This window comes from Bos indicus, chromosome 20 (genome assembly GCF_029378745.1).
Source record: "Bos indicus isolate NIAB-ARS_2022 breed Sahiwal x Tharparkar chromosome 20, NIAB-ARS_B.indTharparkar_mat_pri_1.0, whole genome shotgun sequence".
NCBI classification, from domain to species: domain Eukaryota; kingdom Metazoa; phylum Chordata; class Mammalia; order Artiodactyla; family Bovidae; genus Bos; species Bos indicus.
The window spans coordinates 18664631-18685701 of NC_091779.1; the positions used below are offsets into that span (position 1 = coordinate 18664631).

General features: G+C 39.8%; 1 protein-coding gene across 8 annotated transcripts in view; it reads left to right on the top strand.

Annotated features, from left to right (window-relative positions):
* Positions 1 to 21071, top strand: part of PDE4D (phosphodiesterase 4D) — a 1602952-nt gene that overhangs the window by 53039 nt on the left and 1528842 nt on the right. For 2 of the 8 annotated variants that reach the window (XM_070774941.1, XM_070774939.1), the window contains exon 1: positions 15417 to 15537. The exons of 5 other annotated variants lie outside the window; for them this stretch is intronic. The gene's annotated coding sequence lies outside the window, so the exon portion shown is untranslated. Of the gene's footprint in view, positions 1 to 15416; positions 15538 to 15719; positions 16110 to 21071 lie in introns of those variants that run through there. One more of the 8 variants, XM_070774940.1, reaches the window with a different exon arrangement.

Below are 21071 nucleotides of genomic sequence, written 5' to 3' on the forward strand. Positions count from 1 at the left end.
AAGTTCCCAAACCATGCGAGTAATAAATGTTTATGGTAGGAAAGATGTTACATGAATAGAAATCATGGACTATCCCAAACCAACCAATGGGAAGTCTCTGTGCATGTCTTTTCAAACTTAGTTTTTAAGCTATTTCGTGAAAAATTTGTGTTTACACAAATGAAATTATATATAGCTTCTTTCTTACAAGTTACAGAAGTCATGATTTATGATTCTTTGTACTTCTGTGTTGGGAAGTCATGATTTACGAAAGATAAGCATTTTAGCCTCCTTTATAATTACTTTAGGAAAAATTATCTGGAGTTTAGTGAGAACAATAATAAAGCAAGAGAAATGAGAAGGAAGTGAACCAAGTGATAGCATGTTAAGGACTAGAAAATCGTATATTTCTTCAGCTTAACATGTGTACAGCTGTAAAGTAAGGAGTCTCTTTTCCACATTTGAGTCTGGTCTTTCTGGTTTAACCATTTTAGCTGCATCCTCTCCAGAAGGATATCAGTGTGATGGAACTGGGACTCCATGCTTGGCATTGACTTAATCCTTAGTGCCATGTTGAGATTTTCCACTGTCAGCATCAGAGGGCTGTCTTACAAGGCTCCATTCCTGAGACCAGGGGGGGCATCCCTGGAGTCAGGCAGCAGCTTCTCCCAGGGGAAGTGACAAGCAGAGCCCTGTTTGCTTTACCGGGTGGGTAACGCTGAACCTTGGAACTGTGCTGGGAAGGGCTCATTGTATCTGCTCTGCTCCTGCAGCAGCTGACTTATCTGTGGGCTTGCCTGTGATGGTAAGACCCAGACTGATGCCTGAATTCCCATGGTCAGCCTTTTCATCAATAAGGAAAGATTTCTTCCTGATTATCATTTCTCTAATTTTACTTATAAATTTAGGTTTACTTCTGATTATGCTGGGCTATTTGTAAAACACAAAATTCAAGTCAAAGATTACTACACTTTCTTTCCATCCATATTCTGGGTGAACCAGAACAAATCCCACAGTGTTTCTTATCCTTCTAAAACATTGGGCTAATTTTCACAAATCAAAAAATCACGTGGTGGTTTTCTGGAAATGCTGGTGTGTTTTCTTAGAAGAATTAGGCCTCCATTCATTGAGAATTATTAATTTAACCAAAAAGATATTACAATATGGGTGTGTGGAAGATTGGGAGGGAAGGGAGAGGAAAGAAATAAGTTAAAATTTCATTCAAAGGAAAAGTTTTAGCATTGGGTTAGGAAATAAAGACTGTCAGTAACAAATGGACCATTCTAAAGTTTGCATAAACTTGTTTCATGAGAGTACTTTTATTTCTGAATAAAGCTCAAATAGTTTCTCATGAGAAGGAACGGATATAGAAATCTTCCAGGATGTGTTGGAATTGGCAGTTGACTGCAGCTTGGCCACGGCAGGAAAGGGCAACTTTTCACTGTGGTGCTTTGTGCCAGAGTCTTGGGCAAAATATCTGCCCTTCTCTCTGGGAAGACACCCGTGGAGGAGCAGCCCGGGAAAAACTGAGCATGAGGGCAGTGGCATCCTGGTCAGACAGCATCCTGACCTGTGCTGCTCTAGCAAAGTTTCTCCAGTGGATAGAATGTTTTGCTTTCATAGTCATCTGGATTGTTTGCTAAGGGTAGAAATGTCCTGGCCTCACCTCCGACCTGCTGATTCAGTCTCAGGGGCAGGGGGAGGTTGCTGCTTGGGAATCTGTATGTTAGAGAAGCTCCCAGGGTAACTGTGATGTGTGGTCATGTTTAAGAACTGCTAGTGTAAATGATGACAGACAGTAAGACAGACTGACGGGAAGTACTGTAGGAACTGCGTGCGTGTGTGTGTGGGGGGGGTGTGGTGCGTGTAACAGCTGTGAGTGGAAATCAGGTTACTGGAATTTGCCAAGAGACAGCGAGAGAGACACAGCAGCCAGGTGCCAAGGACATGGCCTATGGTCTTACCAGAAACTCCCTCCTCTAGGGTATGAGCTTCTGGAAAACACTGACTGGTCCAGATTAAATCCTGCATTCCCAGGCCTAGTGCAGGGTTGGCTCCAGAAAAGGCCATCACGATATTTTCTTTATGGTTCTGTTTGCTGTTTATTTTTGATTTTCTGCCTTAGGCAAGAATTCTAGTATCCAGTTTTCTTTGGTGCATTTTCAGATTTCTGACACTTCTTTGGTTTATTAGGTTTTTAAATTTCATTTTATTAGGATGGCAATCTACAGATTTAACAAACTTTGCAGATGAACGACAGAAGCTGAAACTATGTCTGATGCTTTCTAATATGTACCCAGAGTCTGTGGTACATGACAAGAATGAAGTTTTATTTTACTTCTTGAGTGTACCAAGCATAAGCATTCTCCAATGAGGAGTTTAAAAAAAGCCTTATGGGAAAAAGCTACTGGATACCAATGGATGGCAATGATTTTGGAACTCTGGGTGTTAGTGAGGGTTAATGTTAAGGGAAGCTACTACCTGTAGTTTGGTGTAACTGGGATTCCTTTACATCCCAATTTGCAACACAGTCTTGGCTTTGCCTATCACATTTGGCTAGAGCCCCTTTTATACTCAACAGTTCTCTTGTTCAGATGATAGTCATGTGGTGACTATGAGGATAAGAGAGAAAAAGACATTTCCTGAGGTCACTGAATAGCACATATTTCAGTCTGATTTATCCCATTCCAGGTCCACCCCTAACATTTGTAGGCCCAGGACCACAGTCCCTTCTGTCCCACAGCCTTCTCCTTTCATCCTTTATCTTCCTTCCCTGATTCCACTGTGGAACAGTAGGAATACGTGTGGACTGACCAATCTGCTCATTCCAGCTTTATCCATACCCACAGCCAATAGCTGCTCATGGTCACTCCTCAGGCCTAAGGGTATATACACTGGCTGTAAAGTAGTCTGCCCTTGGGAAGGTAAAGTCCCACATGGACACTGGAGGCTGGCTTTGGACCATTTGAGACAGATAATTCCAGCGGCGTTGGAATCCAGAGAATGGTCCAAAGGGAGGTTGTTGCTATACTGAGGTATAACCCTGCAGACTCCTGGCCCCATGGGAGGGGATGACGAGAAGAGGTCATCATGTGGGGAGCTCCAGATTAGGGTTACCTGGTCCTAGAATGGTCCTGTCCTTTTCACTTTTCTTTTCCAGTGATCCTGCCTCCAGCACATCTTTGAGCATCCCAGGAAAGAAGGCTCATGCCATTTGGGATAAGCATATTTCAGACATGAATGCTTGATTGAGATCAAGCATTGAGATCCATGGTATTGTTTATCTGGTCAGATAGAAATCCCTGGTCTATTTCAGGTGGGCTTGTCCTTAAATGCCCTATATTTAGGGTATCCACTCCATTTTTCAGATGAAACAAAAACTTAAATTATATGGCTTAAGGTTTTCAAAGTCAACCAAAGAGAAACCCTGGTATATTTCATCAGTGGAAATCGGTTAATGTTTTCTTTGCTTGCTGATATGTTCTATTGGGTGTGTGGGTGTGAGGATAGGAAAGCCATTTGCACAGCCATTTCCACTGTGGTTTTCTTTTTCTGAGGATCAGTCAAGCAGAAAGACTTTCCTCTCTTGTGATTGCAATCAAATTGTTTACAATTCTCAGATCCTTCTTCTGTTTCTGTTTGTGGAACTTCTTGAGTAATTTTAAAGTCAATAAACACTTTTTTTCTCCTTGCCTCATTAGGACTGAATGAGCTTACAGGGCAATGTGGTCTTTTCCTGGCCTAGGAGCGACTATCCCTTTTTGTGGATCCTTGCATACCTGTAGATAGGGTCATTGTATGTAGAACAGAGACTGTGCCTTGCACAACCCTGGAGATAGATGCCACAAAGAGTATGAATGGGATTGTGTAAAGTAGGTAGCAGCCCTGCCTAGGCAGGTTTTGGTCAGAAATTCCTCCTAGCCATGTACTCCCAACAGGCCGGTTTTTTTTTTTTTCCTCTTTCTCACTCATTATAAGCATATGAAGAAGATGAGTGTTTGAAGAGAGAAGTTGAAAATCATGCTGTTTTCTATATTTTTCTCCATTTTTGAGGGTACTCATTTTCCATTTAATGCTGCTGCCACTTAGGGAAACTTAGAAACCACTAAGGATGTATAGAACTAATTTTTATATAATCAGTGATTTTCTAACAATTGTACCAAAAACATGTTTTCTAACTCCTGTTCCATCCTGACAGTTAGCTTCTCTGGGGTCTGAACCACTATGACTTCTCCATTTTAATAGATGGTTCAGTATGTGATTTTCCTGGAATTAATAGCATAAAGTGATGCTTCAAATATCTATGCATTATTGTCCGTTTGTAAGCAGTGACACTTAACCCTAAGTCACACTGCTTTGGGAAATTGTCTAATAGGTGCTCCTTGTATCCAAGCTTTATAGGAATGGTCTATTCCATTGTGACTAAAGACTCAACTGAGCAGAAATTACTATTCATATGTTTTCTTGCTACATTTTTGCTTTTCAGTGGTGGTAGAATGAAGGACACATTGAATTGCAGAATAATTATCAGATGGCTCCTGATGTGCAGTGCATGTATGTCCCTATTATCTTTGTGTGCTGCTCATTACCATGTCTCTTCTTTGATTATTGGAAACTTCCATTCTTAATAGCTTAATTTATCCCTACCAACGCCAGCCTTCCCTGACAGCCTGAAAACCAGGCTTGATCAAATCCAGGTGTATTTTAATTCTTCTTTATCAAACCCGAGAGAGAACTTCTTAGAGACTGTGCTGATCTACATGTCTTGAAGAAAACACCGACTGTGAGAATTTTGATGTATAATGAAGCCCAGGGAGGGATGGGTTCCATTCTAAAATGTTGCCAGTAGATATAATTTGAGCAAGTAAACATGACATACATTCTTAACTATTTTCCAAAAGTGAACATGCTAGAAGAGAGGTAATTTGAAACTTGCCAGTAGCAACAGGATGGCTCATAGCTGGAGTAGTTCTCACAAGTGCCAGTGGAGAGGCAGGTGTGTATTAGGAGCTCAGCAAAGTATGTGTTAATTGAATAAATGGATGGATCTGATCTTTAAAAAAAAATCTTGTGCAACACTTTCTGGAGAAAGTTTGTGGCTTTCTTTTTTCTTAGTTTTTTATTTTATATTGGAATATAGAATGGTGATAGTATCAGGTGGACAGCAAAGAGACTCAGCCGTACATATACATGTGTCCATTCTTCCCCAAACTCCCTCCCATGCAGGCTGCCACTTAACACTGATTAGGTTAATTCACGCCAGAGAACACCTGGCAGGAATGTCCACATCGACCACACGCACTGAGCCCTGCTGGGTTGTGTGCTCTCCCATGCAAGCTAGTTGATTTGCTCTTGGCTGAAACAAATCCCTGTTTTATAAATGACATTGAGGCTCAAAGAAGAGTTCAAATCTTCCTCAAGGCAACTGAGCATTAGAACTGAAATTGGAATGTTGGTTTTCTGACTCTAAGCGTAGGGTCCTGCAATTTCAGGAATGACCTGCCTTTTTGAAATCATGGGCCAGAGCAGTGGCAAAACTGCCATTTTCTGGAAACTGCAGCTGAAAAAGATGACATGGACTCAGCACTCATCCTTATATAGAGGAGAATACAGCTAACTCTTGAGGATCTTGGTACATTAAAAACTTAAAAGGCACATGGAATGTATAGGGACATCCACCAAAAAACCCACATTTTGGGAATTAGGAAAATGTGAGATCAGAGAAGGGAGGAAAATGTGTCTAAGTTCTTCCAAGCAATTTCTTTTACTATTCAAGCCAAGTCTTCTGTCTGTTAATTACAATTTCAGGAAAAACTTACAGCAGATCAGATGTTTGGAAGCATATTAGAAATCAGGAGGGAAGAGGCTTTATACCTCATCCATTTGCATGTTTGTGTTACTTTGTAATGTTATTAAAGCGTTTTCATTTTACATAGATTCTGTCTTTTCAGTTGCCCTACAAACCTATTAGAGAAAGTTTCTTCTCTTTTTTCATCTCTTCCATATATTCTGTCCACCTTGAGAGTCCTCTGAGCAGGACAGACCCCACATGACATATTCAAGGTGTTCCAAGACACTTGTGTGCTCCCATTGGCTTGTTCTTATTTCTGCAATACATACCTTCTACTGGGATCATTTTTACTTGTTAAGGAATGTTGTGTTTTCAAGGCCCTGTTTTCAGTGTTAATTAACTTGCACAGATGACCTTTGTTGTTCATTCACTCAGTCATGTCTGACTCTTTGTGACCCTGTGGACAGCAGCATGCCAGGCCTCCCTGCCCTTCACCATCTCCCAGAGCTTGCTCAAACTCATGTCCATTGAGTTGGTGATGCCATCCAACCATCTCATCCTCTGTCGTCCCCTTCTCCTCCCACCTTCAATTTTTCCCAGCATCAAGGTCTTTTCTAATGAGTCGTATCCTCACATTAGGTGGTCAAATTACTGAAGCTTCAACTTCAGCATCAGTCCTTCCAATAACTATTCAGGATTGATTTCCTTTAGGATTGACTGATTCGATTTCTTTGCTGTTCAAGGGACTCTTAAGAGTCTTCTCCAACACTGTAGTTCAAAAGCATCAATTCTTCAGTGCTCAGCCTTTATGGTCCAACTCTCACATCCATGATGGTGGTGGTTATTGCTAAGTCACGTCTGACTCTTGTGACCCCATGGACTGTAGCCTGCCAGGCTTCTCTGTCCATGGGATTCTCCAGGCAAGAATACTGGAGTGAATTGTCATTTCCTTCTCCAGAGGATCTTCCCGACCAGGGAATGAAGCCAGGTCTCCTGCATTGCAGGCTGATTCTTTACCAGCTGAGCTGAGGGAAGTCCTTCATGTCCATACTCAACTGATAATACTCCCTAGCCCAACGGCACATGGTAGATAGTTTATTCTGTAAATTGATTGACCACTACCAGTGGATAAAGCCCTGAAAAGATGAGAAAAAGAATTGTTTGGTGGTAGAAAGGGAGAAATAGAGGTATAGAACACTTTCTTTGCAAAGTGGATGTTTTTGTGCTTCTGTGGAGAACAACTCAGGTATGTCAAGGTGAGGTATTAAAAGGAGGGAGAATGAAAGGGAAGGTTCATCATCCAGTTTGGCTCACAGCCTTGACTTGTGATGTTTTGTAGACTGAGTGTAAGAAAGTAGGGAGTGAGACAAAAGCTTTGCTTTCTGCTTGGTCACCAAACTTCTCTTCGTGCCAGCTTATTCTTCAGTTGCGTCTAGGGTTTTCTCACTAAAGAAATGCTTCCTCTTATGCTCACTGTGGGTTCCAAGGTATTAAAACTGAAATCATTTGACCGCCCAAGCTGAAGTAATGTTGGCAATTAGTTTGGTTATTTTCACTAAATAGTGTAACCAGTATTATTCATTCTGGCTGTAGTGAATATGAGATACAGCTAATTAGATTTTCTGGCTAGCCCAGATTAAGGCAGAAATGTCATATCAACAGTAACTCCCTTTGGCCTTGATGAAGAAAGATTCTTGGCATAGGTCCATGTTCTACAAAGAAAGGGTTCTACAGGGTCATGGGGACATCATCCCCTGCAAAACACCCTCACTCCCACTTCTAAACCACTCAGGACTCCACAATCCCCTGCTTAAGTGACCCCTGTGTTAACTGCAGAGCCTGCATGGACCTGTCTGGGGTCAGATCTCCCAAGGGTAAACTGTACCACTTGTGTGTGAGCTCTCTGAAGACCAAAGCATGTGGGGCTGTGTGTGCATCTAGGGTGTGTGGGCAGAAGTGTTCTCCTGAGTGTGTGCAGGTCCCCTTGCATTGCAGAGCAGAGCTAAAGTTGAGAAAGGGAAGGGGAGTGGGGTTATTAGGTGGGGGCCTTTTGCTGCAGAAATTTAATGGATGGGCTGATGTTTTAAACTCTCTAGTGGGAAACCATTTAAAACATTCAGCTCATCCTGCCTTTGAAGCCTCATTACTTTGAATAACTGGGCTGCCCAGGTAGCTCAGTAGTCAAGAATCTGCCTGCCAATGCAGGAGATGCAGGAGACATGGGTTTGATCCCTGGGTCAGGAAGATCTCCTGGACAAGAAAGTGGCCACCCACTGCAGTATTCTTGACTGGAAAATCCCACGGACAGAGGAGCCTGGTGGACCATAGTTAATGAGGTCACAGAGAGTCAGACACGACTAAGTGATTGATCACACATGCACTTTGAATAGCTAGGTTTTCATTGACCACTGTGGTCCTTGAGTGGCTTCCTGGTCTTTGGTCTGCACGTGGAGCAACAGTGGTTATTGTTCTGTGGATTCGTGGGAACCAGGGATGACTGTTCTCCAGGGACTCCTAGGGAGTTGCTGCTGGTGCTAATCACTATTTTCTCATGAACACTGAAATACCTTATGTTTTTGTCAACTTATTTTTTCTTGAATACTGGACAGTAAAGGTGTGTGTACATGTTCTAGTAAATTCAGGATTCTGGTTGTTGAGTTCTGGTTACTTGACTTTTTATTACTGTAGGTTGTACTTGCAGCTTGTTCAGAGTCTTAAGCAATTTAACACGGGCATATTTTATCCTTTTGTTCTCTCTCCACTATAATGTATGGCCTTTGAGCTCAGGAAGATGATTTATATGTCACTGTAAAATATCCTCTTTATTCTTCTGTCTCTTTCCTTCCCCTTTTCTCTCCCTCTGAGGTATATTTATGCCTGCCATCTCCCAGGCCCTGTGCTAGAATTTCTCTCATGCTAATTTTTATTTTTATTATTTTATGTATGTATTTTTAATTGGAGGATAATTGCTTTACAATGTCGTGTTGGTTTCTCTCATATGATGACACGAATCAGTCACAAGTATATATTAATATATATTCCCTCTCTCTTGAGTCTTCTTCCTACCTCCCCACCCCGATCCCACTCCTCAAGTTCATCGCAGAGCACTGGGTTTGGCTCCCTGTGTTAATAGCAGCTTTCCACTAGTTACCTATTTTATGTATCTCATGCAAATGTTTAAATAATATAATTGTTCCAAATGTTAACATCTAGTGTTTAGTAAACCCAGAGTAGAAAATAACTTTGTTCCTGAAGCACAAGTATTTATAGAGATTTAAAGTTAATATTTCAGTATCCAAGTGTTCGGCTTTTTTCTTTTCTGGAGAGAAACAAATAACTGTAGGTATTTGTCACCTTGTAAAAAATACATGTGAGTATTTTCAGACTTTCTGCCCTGTAATTAGAGTTGTAGAGTTGTATCCTATAACTTGGATCTCTTCTTTAATTTTTTAACTGTGTATATCTTTGTAGTGTCTCTTTTTTTTTCTCTAAACACTTTATCCTGCTCCCCACTCTTACCACCCCCAACCCCCCACCACATCTCTGGACTTTTGCCTTTTTCTCTGGGTCTTCCCTGGTGGTTCAGATGGTAAAGAATCTGCCTGCAATGTGGGAGACCCAGGTTTGGTCCCTGGGTTGGGAAGATCCCCCCGAGAAGGGAATAGCTACCCATTCCAGTATTCTGACTTGGAGAATTCCATTGACAGAAGAGGCTGGTGGGCTACAGTCCATGGGGTTGCAAAGAGTTGGACGTGTCTAAGCGATTAACACTTTCACTTTAAGGGCTTCCTTGGTGGTGGCTCAGATGTTAAAGAATCTACCTGCAATGCATAAGACCCAGGTTTGATCCCTGGGTCGGGAAGATTCCCTGGAAAAGGGAATGGCTACGCACTCCAATATTCTTGCCTGAAGAATTCCATGGATGGGGAGCCCGACAGGCTATAGTCCTTGGGGTTGCAGACACAACTGAGTGACTAACACTTTCACTTTCCACATTATTCTCTATCTCCTTCTCTTCCTCTCCCTCTCTTTCCCCTTTTCCCTCTGTTCCCACACACCCCCATTCAGCTGTTTCTCTCTTGTTCACACTCTCTTCTCAGGCACATGCCCTTTGTTCTTGTCTGGATTTATAACACCTGGGAGAAGAGCCAACCATAGTTTTAATGTAACAAATGGCATTTAACTGTGAGGTCCCAAGTTCAAGAGCTGGAAAGTCCTCAAGTGTCAGGGTTGTCAGAACTTTTGAGATTGATCATCTAATAAGGTCCTCTTCATATCATGCCAGAGAAGACAGGTCCAGTGAGTTATATACCTGGCCCAAGGCTGCACCATGACCAGGCTCCAAATCTCCTATTTACCAGTTCAGTCCTTTTCTAAAAAAATAGCTTTTGAATATATTCAAGTGAAAACAAATAAACCACCACTAGTTATAGACTTTTGTATGTGGACTTCTATGGTGCCAAGGAAGAAAAATAAAGTTGGAGGGGGGACAATATGAACATAGAAGAACACATGAGATGCCCTGGAAAATCATTTCCTCAAAAAGATAACTTAGAAGTTGCCAATAAGAACTACAAACAAGTTCAGACAAGTTACTGCAGGGAGTGATGTACTTAAGGGAGCGGAAGTGGTACATTTGTTGACATATGCAGAGAGGGAGGAGCTATAGACCTTATAATTGGAAAATATTAGAAAAAAGGAAGGAGCTGATCCTTTTCCTTGACTTTTCCTATTTTGTGACAAAGCATGCAACAAAACTGTTTTAATGCATAAATTTAAATCTGTATAATGTAATTTACTTGGATTAATATAAATTAAAGCTCTTGAGGCTAGACCAGCTGTAATCATCTGCCCAAAGATCTCCATTTTATCATTATTTAGAGCTAACGAGACATTTATTATCTTTTTTTGGTTGTCTCTGGTGGAACATTGTTGGCAGTAGTTTCCTGCCTTGAAATTCTCATGTGCATGGAAATCTAGTTAGGAGAACGAGTAAGTAAACAACTTCTCCTAAGAGTATAATCTCTCCTTTGTGACATAAATTAGATATCCATTCACATCTATGGAATAATTCCCGGTTTTGCAATTAAATAATTTGATATACTCAAGCAAACATGCCAATCTCTTTCTAGACTAGGAGAATTCAGAGAGCTTTCTACTTAAACAGACTCTGCTTTTAAATGGATGCATCGTCTTCTCAAAATTGAATTAAAAAGAGCTGATCTGAACTGCAATCAGGTAGATAATTAAACAGCAAGGTAAGAAGCTTCTGACTGTGCATGTTCACAGTGTTCATTGAAAAATAAAATGTGATTTTTTAATCCTAATGGTAATTTGACCAGTGTACATGTATAATGATGTGAAGTTTGCTCACTTCACATTTTAATCTCAAACTGACTGGTACCTTTGAAATTAGCTTTCTCATAGAGACTAGATGAAATTGGAGAAATCTGATCTCATTTTATGTTTTTCTAGTATGTGTGTTGGAGAAGGAAATGGCAACCCACTCCAGTATTCTTGCCTGGAGAATCCCAGGGACAGGGGAGCCTGGTGGGCTGCTGTCTATGGGGTTGCACAGAGTCGGACACGACTGAAGTGACTTAGCATTATGTGTGTAGTTGGATGGAAAAATGAAGATGCTACTTTTAAACAGTTTTTAAATTTTTCCCTGAGTTATGAGGCTTTGTTTTCTCAGGTCTGTTTAATTATCTGGAATTTTTTTGGAGTGATTTTTTAAATACTAGGAAATATTCTCACTTTTTCATCATGGCTGTGGCCTCTGAAATGTCACAGATGTTGGATTTTTATTTTTAAATTTTTTGATGGCAGTTTTTACATTTTACTTCATCTTCTAGTAATTTGGCATGTAAATATGTCTTCCATAGTAAATTTTAAGCTCTTCCGGGGCAGGGTCTGTATCTTGTTCTTTATTCCTGGGATCTTTCATTTGATTGGTGAAATGTTTATGAAGTCAGTGAATGAAGATAAGATATTCATTGCTCTCTGACAGTGTACAGACATATGGCTGACTGTTGCCTAGGAAAGCTGGCTGGCCAGTTAAATTTACCCTTAGATAAGGTTTAGGATTCAGAGACCACATACTCATCATGTTCTATAGATTCTGTTGTTCTTTGAACAAATTCAGTTCAGTTCAGTCGCTCAGTTGTGTCTGACTCTTTGCGACCCCATGAATCGCAGCACGCCAGGCCTCCCTGTCCATCACCAACTCCCGGAGTTCACTCAGACTCACGTCCATCGAGTCAGTGATGCCATCCAGCCATCTCATCCTCTGTCGTCCCCTTCTCCTCCTGCCCCCAATCCCTCCCAGCATCAGAGTCTTTTCCAATGAGTCAACTCTTTGCATGAGGTGGCCAAAGTACTGGAGTTTCAGCTTTAGCATCATTCCTTCCAAAGAACACCCAGAATGAAGTGAAAATAAGGATCTCTGTTCTAGCCTTTTTTTCCCAGTGTGATTGAAAACATAATTCAATGTGATTAATTATGTTGAAAGCGAGTGGGAAATATGATGACATTTAGTTAAAGAAAATTCCAGATTTTGCCCTTGGTTCTTTGGGCAAGTGACCTTTTTCCTCAGATACTTAAATTCCAAGGGCTGAGTATTCTCCATGGTAGAATGTCCAAGTCCTGAGGATCTGTTCTTACTATTTCTCACTGAACTGTTTATTAATCTTTTCCAAGAGGAGGAATGAGACAGATGAAAGATGATTGTGTTTTTGCTGTTATTTAAACCTTCCCATGAAACTATTTAGACTCTTTCTGTATTAATGAGAAAAACTATGTAGACACTTTTCCTGGGCTGTTGAAAGTGGTAAGAAGAGTTCTTTATTATTGTCACCATGTATTTAATAATACTAGTTCCAATTTTATTTCACATTTATGTAAATAGCATTTATTTTGCAGCAAGCCTAGCAAGACACATCCTGGTCAGTAGAGCTTCTGTTACCAGTCATGCTGTTGAACATGACTGAGCTGAAAGTGGAGTCAGTCCAGCTTCCCTCTCTTTAACATCAACAAACTATGGGTCAAATTCAGTCTTTAATCCTTCTGGGGGTAGGGAAACAAAGGCATGTCCTATGACTTCCTTAATGCCCACAGTTATTGGGAGAGCTGGGCAGGCTATGTTTAGAACTTAGATAGCTCCTACTATGCATCCCTTACACTGTGAACTCTCTTGGAGCAACCTTGGGTTATGCTAGAGTTAGCAGAGAGACCTTTTCATACTGTTCATGGGGTTCTCAAGGCAAGAATACTGAAGTGGTTTGCCATTTCCTTCTCCAGTGGACCACGTTTTGTCAGAACTAAAGAGCCTCTTGGTGAAAGTGAAAGAGGAGAGTGAAAAAGTTGGCTTAAAACTCAACATTCAGAAAACTAAGATCATGGCATCTGGTCCCATCACTTCATGGCAAATATATGGTGAAACAATGGAAACAGTGAGAGACTTTATTTTTGGGGGCTCCAAAATCACTGCAGATAGTGACTACAGCCATGAAATTAAAAGACACTTGCTCCTTGGAATAAAAGTTATGACCGACCTAGACAGCATACTAAAAAGCAGAGACATTACTTTTCCAACAAAAGTCCATCTAGTCAAAGCTTTGGTTTTTCCAGTAGTCATGTATGGATGTACGAGTTGGACTATAAAGAAAGCTGAGTGCCAAAGAATTGATGCTTTTGAATTGTGGTGTTGGAGAAGACTCTTGAGAGTCCCTTGGACAGCAAGGAGATCCAACTAGTCCATCCTAAAGGAAATCGGTCCTGAATATTCATTGGAAGGACTGATGATGAAGCTGAAACTCCAATACTTTGGCCATCTGATGTGAAGAACTGACTCACTTGAAAAGACCCTGATGCTGGGAAAGATTGAAGGTGGGAGGAGAAGGGCATAACAGAGGATAAGATGGTTGGATGGCATCACCAACTCAACGGACATGAGTTTGAGTAAGCTCCAGGCATTGGTGATGGGCATGGAAGCCTGATGTGCTGCAGTCCATGGGGTCGCAAAGAGTCAGACACAACTGAGTGACTGAGGTGAACTGAACTGAACTGAGCAGAGACCAAAGACAGATAGGGGCAAAAATATGTGCCTCCTGGAATTTTCATCTTATATGAACATCTAAAGGTCTTAGCAAGCACCACAGGATGCTTGGAATGCCTGATGATTCACTGAGCTGTGGAGTGTCAGTTCATTCATTGATTCCAGGAACATGTGTTCAGTGTTTACTGAATGCAGAGCACTATTTTCAATACTTTAACATTTCTAAGTTCCATTTTAAAATTTTTAATTGGAGGATAATTGCTTTACGATATTGTTAGTTTCTGCTGTACAACAGCGTGAATCAATTATAAGTATACATATATCCCCTCTTGGACCTCCCTCAAAACCCCCATCCCATTCTTCTAGGTCATCATAGAGCACCAAGCTGAGCTCCATGTGGTATGCAGCAGCTTCCCTGCTGCTGCTGCTAAGTCACTTCAGTCGTGTCCGACTCTGTGTGACCCCATAGACGGCAGCCCACCAGGTCCTCCATCCATGGGATTTTCCAGGCAAGAGTACTGGAGTGGGGTGCCATCGCCTTCTCCAAGCAGCTTCCCACTGGACAGCTATTTTCAAACATGGTAGTGTATATATGCCAGTGCTTCCAAGTCCTGTTCTTAACCTCATCCTTTGTATTGGACAGCTTGTTTCTATAATCTACATTCACTTTTTCATTTATAGGTTGGTGCTAGTAATGGTCTGGTACCCTCACAAGAAACTTAGGGTTGATTACTGGGTGAATGTCTTATTTCAACAAATCCATATAAAGATATAAGGACAGCATTTATATATTTGTGGTCAAGTCAATGGTGTCTTATTTTCTCCAACATAAAAATAGATATCACCATTTATATGACCAATTACCTTTATCCAGCTCAATTTGACCAGGTCAGTGAACCTTGTAAGTTTGTATTGTGAAAGATACAGAAAGCATACTAATGCTATTAACATTTGATTGAGTTGAATTTGTGATTCCCCCCAAATTTATTCTGGTATAAAGTAAATTATAGATAGATTTTTCAGTCCCTAACTTGGTGTTCTCATCTAACTGCTCTACAAAGAAATGGTGCATATTAAAACTACCATTTTAAATAACTCAATCTCCCTGCCCCCTCTCTCCTCAAGTGAAATAACCCACATTCTTCATTTTGTTATGATTTCAGTTTGTCCAAAATAGGTTGGGGATAGGTTACTTAAATAGTTATATATTATAATTAACTTGGGATTAGAACTTAAATTGGAGCAAAACCACTTTTGAAATAATTGGAAAATGATAGAATATATTCAAATGTTAGCATCTGAATATGAATCACAACATGAGAATCCTTTTCATAAATATGAGCCTGAATTTTAGGTTAAATCTCACCGATCATATCCTGACAGATGTTTCTAAAAATAAGTCTCTGAGCCAGCTTGTTTATGTTTCATGTGTCTCTCTTTCTCATGAAAGGTGACTTAATAAAATAATGATTATGTGAGCTGGTGATGGTTTATTTCCATTTAAACAGGAACTTGCTTTAGTTTCTTTTGTTATGATTAGGGAGAATAATGACTTCTTGCTTTTCAGCTCCATTTGTGAGGGATTTGTTTCCTTCAGAACACTTCCTGAAGCCTCCTCACTTGCCAGCTCATAATCTCAAAGGGTCTTTGCCCTGACCCTCTGCTTCTTTGAACCTGGGACATTTTACAAAAATCTACTAAGATTTTTCAGGTAATCTTTAAAAATGGGCTTCAGGGGGATTTTAACAATCAAATTAATGATTGTTAAATGTTTAATTTATGTTTAATTTAATGTTAAATTAATGTCTGTGTTAAAAATCTTTAAAGTCATGTTTTCATGATCCACTGTGTGAGGGTGGGGAGGGGAGGGCAGATAAGAACCAAAAAAAACTAAGTAGGATTACAAATTTTTTTCCCTACTTATTTACTCATGCCTATTCAGGCAATTTTATGTAGGCTTTTGGAAATTCTAGAAGCTTTTTCATTTCAGGCTTAATATATTGGACTCATAAATAAATATCAGATACCTTTTGGAGGCATTATACACTGAACATTATACAAAGTCTACTCTGTGTTGCGTCAGGAGCTTGAATTGTTTTCATTAAAATATCTGCTACGAAAGCACTGAGATTAGATGGGATGTTAGCTCTCTTTTTTTCCCCCTGCTATCAAATGTCAGAGACTTGTATTGTTGGTAGGAACTGAGATTTCATTTCCCTTGGCCACGTTCTGATGCTGGCTCTACTTGCAGCATTGCTCCCGTTCCAGATTTGTATGCCCAAGGTAAGTCAGAAAAGAAATTTCAGGAGCGAAGCGTGGGTTTGTGGATGTAGTGTGGGGGAAACCAAGTGAGGTCTTCAGAATGAAACAGTACATCTTTTTAGCTAAATGTGTGAGAAATGGAAAACCCTTTACAACCTAAACATCCCACTGGTGTGATTATCAAGTATGTAGTGTTTATGGTCAAAATATGACCGAGGGTTTTTTTCAAGCAAAATGTTTTATGTTATGTGTGGGGCAGGCATCTGTGTGCCTGCCTTAAATTTATGAGCTAATAACATTCTGTTCCAAGAAATACTGTCAGGTCTTATAACACCACGGGTTTGTTCTGAGTTACTCTGGTAAATGGATGATTTTGCTTTTAAATAATCACTCCTGGAATTTTCAAATATAAAGAAGCTCACATAACATTTAGTTTATGAGGAAGATGCCTTTTTCATTAATGCAAACTGTCCAGATTGAATAATAATTGCATTTTCTCTCAACATAGTTTATTATTTTCTGCTATGTGGAATGACTGTAAATGTCAACAAAATAGGTTCAAGCAAGTTTTAGGAGTGAGATTACAAGCAAATGATAATAAGCACAATTATGAGATAAATCAACTGAGATAACTGAGCCAGAATAAACTATAAATAAAATGAATTTTAAAAAGTATGAGGAGCTAAAGAACCACTGATAGTAAAACAGATATTCTCCGAGATTACCACTCTAAGGTAGTGGTAATAATAATTCTGCTGAAACTGATCAGGACTGGTGAGAGTAACTGCTCACTTCTACTTCAGGAACTGGACCCTGTAACTTGGTGTCCTCACTGTGTACACATCTCTCCCCTGCTAATGCACCCTGGTCTTATATAAAACTGAGTGGCAAATATTTAGAGTCAGTTTTTTGTGTCTTTGGGATTTTTGCCTTCCCCGCCATTGGTAAATAGCATATCTCCTCTGCCAATCGCTGACCTTTGAGATAACTTCCTTTGTTAAACATCCACTCATTTATGTGAGTGTTAGTTTTCTTTCTTTCTTTTTTCCCCAGTTTCAAAAGCTACTCCTTTTTTCTGCCTTACATTCAACTGCTTTCAGTACTGAATAAGGTCCTCTGAGGAACCTGTTGTCTACATATTTGATAGGAAGGGAGTCAGAAGCAAAGGAACTAGCAATCATAAAGATAAGTTTGCACATGTGAACTGAAGAGAAACATGTTTTTTCTTCATTGCAAATTAGACTTATATATTACTAGTTGTAACTTTCACGCTAGCATATATCAAAATGAAGTATAGGTTGGTTGAGATGCTGTTCTGAAGTGTATGATATGGTTTTAATACGTGGTTAAACTGACCTATATGATATTTGTAAATTTTCAGAGGCCCCATGTGGACCTTTTGAAGTAAAAACGTATTGGAAATGGATGAAAACATGATACTTGCCTTGATCCATACAAGCTGGGATGTTTAGAAATCAGCATGTGTTCATGAGCCGGAGGTCACAGGATGGTATCTAAAGACTCTTGTGTTAAGCTATACCGGGAGCACCACTGCAGAGCTGTCGGCCCATCAGTCTAGGGCAGTGCTTTCCAACTCGTGTCCGTCAGCACCACTACTAGAGAAGTCGCTGAGGCCTCCGGGGAATGCACAGCGACCCCTCTATCTGTCCCTTCATAGTTTCCATGTCCAGCTGCGTGTAGTTTTCCTCTCTGTATTCTTGCTTTTGAAATTTCTGGGCCAAAATTCGGCAGGGAGAAGGGCAGGATAAGGATGAAGCGACCAGTATGAGGAGACGTAACATAAGGCCCAGTTGTGCTACACCAGCGGAATTACAGCAGACCGGCGAAGGAATTCTAGAAACCTTAATTCTGTGACTGACATGTTAACTGTGAGGCAAGGCTGTCATTTGCTCAAGATTGTGTTTTGTTTCTATTGTTATGTCAACCATGACTGCTGCTGCTATTAGCTACCATCTGTTGTATCAATGTACTTCAAATTAATATCTCAACCAACCTGTATTCTCTTGTTTATGGATGGTAGCATGGAGTGGTAGCGGGGGTGTGCTAGGCCTCTATGTGATAATACAGTTTTATAACCTGCTTTTGTTTTTATTTTTCCATTTAACAAACTGGTGTGCACATCAGTTTGCTCCTCTAAATGTTTTTCTACAGCATACTTTTTTTATAGTTAGTTTTTAATGATTAGATGACATTCACCTATCCAATCAAATCTAAATTATTTGCTACAGTAAAAATTGGTATGTATTTCCTTGTAGCTAAAACAAAATATTTTCTTAGGATATATTTCTAGAAGTAGAGCTGGTAGACTAAATAGTGTATTTGCTTATAAAAGTTTGATTTTTTTTTGTCAAATTGCCATCCAGAAGGTTTTTTCCCCCTTCTATTTATTTTCCTACCAGTGGTGCATAAGAAGGCATATTTTCCAGTATCTTAAATAGTATTGTTTTAAATAAAAACCTTGCCAATCTGATATGAGGGAAATGGTACCTCACTGTGGTTTTATTGCATTTCTTAAAATACTAATGAAGTTAGACATTTTTTCCTTTATAAATTGCCCATTAGTATCTTTGCTTTTCTTTCTTTTGGGATGCTTAGTTTTCAATTAATTTTATTGAAATTCTTTATATAGCACAAATAATATTCATTTGGCTATGAGTCTTCTATAATGTAAATATTTTCCCCATTTTATTAGTCATCTTTTGACTTTTTTCCCTTGGTAAGTTTTTACATGAGAAAATTTTGTGCATGTAGTTGAATCTTTGCCTGTTTTCCTTTTAAGGTTTCTGCCTTTGTGTTTAGAAAGGACTTTCTGTTGTGTTTAGAAAGGACTTCCCCACCTCAGGATTATATACACTTTTCTTACATTTTCTTCCAGTACTTTTTTGGTTTCTTTATTTCATATTTAGATCATTATCCATCTGGAATTTATTTTGTTGTGTAGCAATGTGGGGATTTAAGTTTATATCTTTTCCAGATAATTTTCCACTTGTCCTGACAACGATTTACTGAATAATCTATCCTTTTCAAGTTTTACCTTAAAAAAAATACAAAATTCTGATTTTAGATTTTCTATATTTTTCATTGATTTCTCTACCTCTTTTTTGGTCATCATATTATCTTGACTGTTGTAATGCATTTAAATATTTGATAGCTTGAATCACTCATCTTTCCAAAAATTTCTTGGCTATTTCTCTCATCATCTCCTAACCACATGGTTGTCATTGTGTCTTATTGCATCTCCACCATTTATCTCACTTGCTCATAATCTGTTCACAAGAGAACTGGCTATTGTTCTAAAACATAAATTGGATAATGTTACTCTCCTGATTGTTGTATATGTGCCGTGCTGTGCTAAGTTACCTCAGTCATGTTTGACTCTTTGCAACCCTATGGACTGTAGCCCACCAGGCTTCTCTGTCCATGGGATTTTCCAAGCAAGTATACTGGAGTGGGTTGCCATTTCCTTCTCCAGGGGATCTTTCTGACCCAGGGATCGAATCTGTGCCTCTTATGTCTCCTGCATTGACAGATGGGTTCTTTACCATTAGCACCACCTGGGAAGCCCATTGTTATATATACTTCCAACCATTAAAAAAAAAAAAACAAACTGAAAATGGGTACACTGCTTATACCAGGATTTTAAGCCTAAACTAAGCTGTTTCTGGGCTTCAGAGTGTTTGTGGACACTGTATACATTATTTTGGTGAATGTGCTTTTTGTCCCTCTTTTTCTGGAGAATATGGTTCGTGGTTTCACTAGACTTTAAAGATTTATGACCCCAAAGCATTGAAAACCACTGGGCTCCATGAAGGAGCTCAGATTCCTCAAAATGGCCCTTCAGGACTAGGCTCACCGTGGGTGAAATTTGCTTACCTTCCTTACCTGCCTCCTACATCCTTTCAGCTCTCCTCGCATCCTGAAATACTTGTGATTTACTAAACAGTCTGCTGATTCACGCCCCAGTGCCTTTGAACATGCTATTCCTTCTGCCCAAGTGCTCTCCCCTACGCACGTCATCCATGTGGAAAATTGCTGTTTGTCCTTCAAGAAATGATCAAAAGATCTTCTGCTCTGTGAAACCTTCCCTGAGCTCCTTAGGCAGAGCTGATTACCCTCTCTCTCTGTTTTTTTAAACCATTGTACTTAGTCTGTATTTTATTATTGCTCTTGTGTTACTAGTGGTTTCTTGAGTAAAAGTCAAAGAAATTTGGGGTACAAAGCAGTGGGAGAGTGAATGAAAAGAAAGAGAATAATTAGGGAGCCCTGGCATCTTGTATGTAGGTAATGGAGATGGAGGAAGGGAGTGGAGATTTATTTTGAAACTAGAGTAGACAAGATTTCTTTTTGCTTTTATTTATTTATTTTAAGTTGACATGTTTTGTTTTTACTTTATGAGGTTATGAAGATAGCAGTAGGAGTGGTGATGGAGCTACAAGTAGAGACACCCAATAGCTAGAGGTAATCCCCTCCTTCCCCGACCCAGACTGGAGTCATAGGCACAGTCTCTTAAATCTATCTGTGCCCATATAGGCAGGAAGCAAAATGAGTCTGGAGCAGGGGCTATGTATGAGCAGAATAATTTGTAAGATCCTTGGTTCTCTTTGAAATAGGCATTCAGTGGGGGATCATATGAGGTATTTCTCTGCTTGTCTGGGATATTTAGTCATTCTGAATCACTTTTTAATGTTCCAACAAATTCCATATGTCTCCGGTTGCCGGTTTCTTGCTTATTGTCCCTTTGGCTAAGATCAAATGTAGTATCTGTTTTATTATCAGTTTAATAGGTTTTGTTGATGAACTGTTCTAGGGGGAGAGAAAGAACAATCTGGTATGACCCTTAGGTTTCTGACTCAAACAGCTGAGTGGATGGTGTGGGCATCATTTTTCACATTTAGCTGGTGGGCTTCATAAGATTTCATGATCAATCCCTACATCCTTAGACACCACTTTTCCTGACTCACT